The 6,000-nt window shown below is 38.8% G+C and overlaps 1 long non-coding RNA gene across 1 annotated transcript; it reads right to left on the bottom strand.

Annotated features, from left to right (window-relative positions):
* Window positions 1-4,473, bottom strand: LOC139188169 (uncharacterized). Its single transcript, XR_011571393.1, has 3 exons — window positions 3,526-4,473; window positions 665-3,247; window positions 1-338 (listed from the first exon to the last, which is right to left on the bottom strand). It is a non-coding gene; the product is annotated as an uncharacterized lncRNA (long non-coding RNA).
* Window positions 4,474-6,000: the final 1,527 nt, after the last annotated feature.

The following is a 6,000-nucleotide window of genomic DNA, read 5'->3' as shown; positions in this document are numbered from 1 at the left end:
TACTTAAACCCTTCCATTGATTCAGTTACAGGTCCCCATACATCGGTGTGTACCATTTCAAAAGGTTTACTTGTCCTAGACATTGAATTACCAAAAGGTAGCCTAGTAAACTTAGAAAATTGACAAGTATCACAAGTAGGATAAGGGTTACAAAAATTTGGAAACAGTTTAGACAAGACAACTTCAGAGGGGTGAGCTAATCTCCTATGCCAAAGTTGGTTTTCATCTATGGACTTCGATTTGGCTTGAAGAGCTTGAGTGAAACAGGCATTCTTGCACAGGTAGTAAAGTCCATTTATGAAGACCCCTTCACCAATCATCTTCATGGTGAGAACATCCTGAAACATCACATTATTTGGTGAGAAAATAGCATGGCAGTTTAGAGTGTTGGTGATCTTTCCAATTCATAAAAGTTGGAAAGGAAAGGTTGGTACATAGAGGGCAGTTGAAGGTATTTTTTGAGAGAGTAAGTTTATTTCTCCTTTTCCCAAAACTAAGACATTTTTTCCATTTGCAATAGACACATGCGAGGGACTTGAAATTTTTTTTAAATGATGTAAATTTGTAACTTTGTTTGTCATATGATATGTGGCGCCTGAATCAATTATCTAACAATCAGTTTCAGTACTAGTTAATAGGGCAGTAGTGAAGGCTTTGAGTATACCTGATGCTTCTCCCTTTGGAACTTTCTCATTTCCAGCAAGAAACCTGGCAAATTGTCCTAACATAGATGTGTGACTACCCTCTTCATTGCCTTGACCATGTGAGCCTCCTTCGTGTCCCTTACTTTGTAGGTAAGCTGCAAATTCATTGATCAATGATATTGGATTGGCATTGAACTCCATGGATCCTTGTGAAATAGTAAGAGGGTGAGCATTAGCAAGTTGTGCCTTGAAATGAGGTTGAAATTGCTGTGAGGACCTTGTATCATCTTTCCAATTTTAGATGTGTGTTTCTTCCCTTGTATACCTTGGCTTCTAAATTCTTGTAATTTGATGCATATGCCCGAGTCTCAGTCAATATGGGGCTATAATCAGCATTCATAACCTTCTTCCTTGCTTCTTTTCATTGGATAGTTGCACAAACATTGTTGAAGGTAGGTAGGGTCTTGACTCATCAAGATGTGACTCTTTAGGTCCTCGTACTCAGAGCTCAAACTCCCTAACAGCTGATAAATTTTGTCTTCCTCAGCTCATTTTAAGAGAATGGTAGGATCTGTGGTATGTGGGAGATATACATCCAACTTATTCCACATGGCTTTGAGACTCCCAAGGTGTTGAACAAACGCGTTCCCTTCTTGTTGAGCACTGGCAATGTCCTTCTTTAATTGGAAGACCCGCGCATAGTTGTTTTGATTTCCATACATATCCTGCAAAGCTTTCCAAGATCATGTGCAGAATTGGAGTAGCTAAAAATTTCAGCAACATGTTTCTCCATGGTGTTGAGTAGCAAGGACATGACAAGTTGATCTTTGCAAAGCCATGCATCGTATGTAGAGGAAGAACGGTCTGAAGCTTCCACACTTCCATTTACAAACCCTAACTTCCCTTTGGCTCCAAGAGCTAGTGAAACAGCTCGGGACCAAGGAAGATAATTGAACTCGTTTAAGAGAACTGAACATAAACGTTGATTGGTGTCAACCTCAACATCTGAGAAGTTTGGAGAGAGACTATGATGAGTTTCCTCATCATGGTTCACAGAACTTTCTTCAGCCATGACTTAGACTTTGAAAGAAAAAATTCGCAGCAGCAAGAATGGCAGAGACAGGTTACAAAAGAACCTACTCTGATACCATATAGAAATTATGGCTTTAATTTGTAATGTATTTAATGAGTTTAATGTACAAGGGGTCCAGATATATGTGAGAAGAAAGAGAGGGAAGAAAGAGAAGCTAGCCTAATCTACACCTTACAAAAAAACAACTTGCACCAATCAATCACATCCCTTAAATCAAGGAAAGAAGACTAATTACTCTAGTGCCTAGAGCTATTCCTAGAGAACATGGTAGCTCACCAATTAATCACATCCCTTAAATCAAAGAAAGAAGACTAATTACTCTAATGCTTAGAGCTATCATAAAGAACATGTTAGCTGACTCTAGAGGCGAAAATACACTTCAACATAGGTAGAGCCGGTTGAAGTGGCGCTCGGCCCCTTCTTGGAGTTGGTGCTCCTGGAAACATTTTCAGCTGTATAAAATGCTCTGGATTGCTTCAACTAAACCTTTTTTAGTGAAGCTCCGGTGATCTGCGATTATCTCCGCAATTTCTTATATCTTCTGACTGTTGTTGGGTCTAGGGCTGGGCACGGGCCGGGGCGGGCCGGGCCGAACCTAAGTTTGTAGGAACCGGAGCTTAAACGAAACGGGCCGGGACGGGGCGGGGATTGGATTTTCTAGTATAGGAACCGCACATTACCCGGCCCGGTTGAAACGGGCCTATTCAGGTCGGGTCCACGGGTACCCTTTTTTTTTTTTTTTTTTTTTTAACAGCACAGATTGCAAACTGCTCAGATTGCAATTTGCAACTGCACAATCACAGTGACACTGCATGCAGTGTGCAGATTTTGCACAAATTCACCTGCACAGATTCACATCAGATCACGAATAAAACCAACAACTAAATCCATCCCTATTCTATTGATATATGTTGAATCATTCTTATTTTTAAGGTTTAAATATGATATGAAACCAACTGAAAACAAGAGAAATAAACTATATGCTAAAAAGAGGAAGACTAGTACTTACATCAGTTGGGTTCCAAAGTAGAAGACTATAGAAAACATCTCATCATATCCCAATACAATATATCAAAGATAATGTATCACTTCAACTAAAAGTATTGCAGGAAGGGTTTCAACAAAGATTTCAACTTTTAAAAACAAAGCAATCCACATTTTAAACAATACAAATAGCTTGCTACAACACACTGCAACAAGCCTAATTCTCAGAGGTTGCAAATCTTCACAAGTACAATTTTAGGGATATAAACAGTGTGATCATACATGAGCCAACACACTACAACAAGCCTAATTCTCAGAGTAAAGAGCTCTGTCAACGGTATGAATAAACAGTTTGTCAAACATTTCAAATTAGCACAACGATATATATATCAATCAATGCAAACAAGATGAAATAAATAATTGAACACAATTTTGTATCAATAAAAGGGTCTTGGTGGAGCCACGAGATGAAGTGAAGGCATCATCAATACCAGCCACGGGATGACTGCAAAACCTTCCCTATCTTCTGCAGTCAAATTTGAAAATTTGGATGAAATGAGATGATATATTTGAAAGTAAATTTGGATGAAATGCCCTAAAATCCCTAAAACCCAAATTCAAAATCCCTAAAATCCCTGAAACCCTAATTCAAAATTACAAGCAGAAATTCACATTAATAACAATCACAAGTAGAATTGTGAGGAATGTGGTGTCAAGTGAGCAGCCATTCAAGAACCCAACAAAACCCCTAGATCTAGAAAACCCTAATTTAATTTTCAATCCTAAATCCCTAAAACGTAATACCTTAAAACTGAAGAGGACTATGAGCAGAGTCGTGCGCTGCAAATATGGGTCTAATTCAGACGGAGGAGGCGTCGTTTCGAGTTGTTCAACTTCGTCCGTCCCTTTGAGTTCGTCACAGAGAGAGAGAGAGACATGGCGGCGGACGCAGCGAGGAAGAGAGGAGCAAATTAGGAGAGATGGAGGTCTGACGATGATGGTGGCGGGGTATGGAGCTGGGACGGTGGGAGGCTGGGAGCGAGTTAGGAGGAGGTCTCGAGGTATGGGATGACTGATGAGGAAAAGAAAGATCGAGAAGCCTAAGGATGACTGATGAGGAAAAGAAATGGGCCGGGTATGAGTGAAATGTAAAGTGTCGGGGAATAGAGATCGAGAAGACTAGGGATGAGGAAAAGAAACGGGCCGGGCCGGGGGCCCGTTCCCTTCTATTTTAAGACCCGCCCCGCCCCGATAATTTCATATACCCGAACCGCCCCGCCCCGTTTTGTGTTTAGAAATATTGGACCCGCCCCGAACCTGAATTACCCGCCCCTACCCGCGGTTCCTGTACCCGTTTGCCCACCCCTAGTTGGGTCTACTTCTTGTATTTTGCTGAATCTGGTATTCCTGGTATCTGTTGTAATTATCTTCTTCTTGTATGATTCTTCTGGTAATTATTTCTTCTGTGCACGATCTCTTTCTTTTACCTGTCATATCATATACTTTCCGATTGCAGCTCTTCTGCGATTCTGGTATCTGAGCCTTGAGATTTCTGTTTGAAGGGTTTCGATATCTTCAAGGGCTTGGTAGTATTTCAGGTTAAGATCTTCAGATGCTTGGATATTTTTACTGGTTTTTCTGGTATAGAAGTTCAAGTGATAAAATAAAAATTGCAAGGAGTAGAAAAGACTGAATAATGCTCATAAAGATTGTTGATGGTTTAAGAGTAAAGATATGGTTTGATTGCTTGGTGAGTTTGAATGAAGAATTTTGGTCTGTATTTATAGCCTTTCACATGTTCGAATTTGATCGAGCGTGGTCCTGCTTCAATTAACTTAGTGTAGAAGTTAACCCATCTTCTTTTTCCCGTTCGCTTAGCATCCTGTAAAGAGTGATATGCTTTTACAATTGCTATACAGTCTGTTCTTATCGTGATTTCTTCTTTTCCTAAAGTATAAAGCCTAAAGTTATCGAGTGCGTATACAATAGCTAATATCTCCGCATCTACCGAAGATAACTTGTCGGTTTCTGCAAATTTACCTGATCCATATCTGGCAATTCTTTCATTTTTCTTATGACTTATCTTAGTGGGTTTAGCAATTAGTTCTGCTCCCCATCCACCTTCACATCCATCTGTCTGAACGGTTAAGTAATCTGAGTCAAGTGGCAGATAAAGCTCTGGCAGATTTTTACATCTTTCTTTAATTTCCTGTACCGTTGTTCATCTTGTTTATTAAAGTGTTTTTGTCCATTTTTAGATAACTTAGCCCATAAGGGTCCAAGTAATTGAGATAAATTTTTAATGTAAATTCTGGCGTAATTTACTAGTCCTAAAAAGCTTTGTAGTTTCTTTGTATCTTCAATCTTATTTGGGAATTCCAATATCTTTTTGGTAATATGAGGTTGTAGGGTGATAGTTCCTTTGCCTATTTCCGATCCTAAGAAACTTATCCTGGGTTTGTATAATTCTATCTTCTTCTTGGAGAATAATGTTCCCTTCTGGATTTACTGTGAATTAGAATATCATCTATACAAACTAAACAAAACTTTTTCAGACGTTTAAATATCTGGTCCATTTTTCTTTGGTAAACTGATGGTGCATTTTTGAGACCAAATGGCATTACATTCCATTCATATAATCCTGAAGGGCAGGTAAAGGCTGTCCATGATTTGCTTTCTGGATGCATTTGAATTTGCCAATAAGCTGATTTACAGTCAAATTTACTAAAAATTTCAGAATGTTGAATCGAGTTTATTAACATGGATTTATCTGGTAAATCATAAGCATCTCTTTCGGTATTGTCATTCAATCTTTTGTAATTAATTACCATTCTGGACCTTCCTCTTCGTTCTTCCGCAGTATTTCTTACAATAAACGCTGGACTTCTGTGAGGTGAAGTGCTTTCTGATATAAATTTTAAGTCAAGTAGCTCTTTCAAGTGTTGATCCATGTCTTGTATGTCTATGTTAGTGAATTCTATCTTTCCTCCGGAAATCAAGTAGTTAGGATTCTTTATCTCTAATTTACATATCACTGATTTGTCATGAACATATTCTTTCAGATCATCTGATAACAAGTGCTGGTTTTCCAAATTCTTTATAATACTTGAAATTTCAAAATCATCTGGATCTAGAGTAGCTGAGTAACATAAGGCTCTTGGTATAAACCATGCGTCTGGTTTAATTTTTATCTCGGTAGTCCATTCTGGCGATTCTAGTTCTACTAATTTAGGTATACATCCAATTGTGTCAAAATATACCGTGTCTGGTTTTTGTTGT

This window comes from Malus domestica, chromosome 09 (genome assembly GCF_042453785.1).
Source record: "Malus domestica chromosome 09, GDT2T_hap1".
NCBI lineage: Eukaryota > Viridiplantae > Streptophyta > Magnoliopsida > Rosales > Rosaceae > Malus > Malus domestica.
The sequence above is the reverse complement of the archived record's forward strand: the minus strand, read 5'-3'. Positions and strand labels throughout refer to the sequence as shown.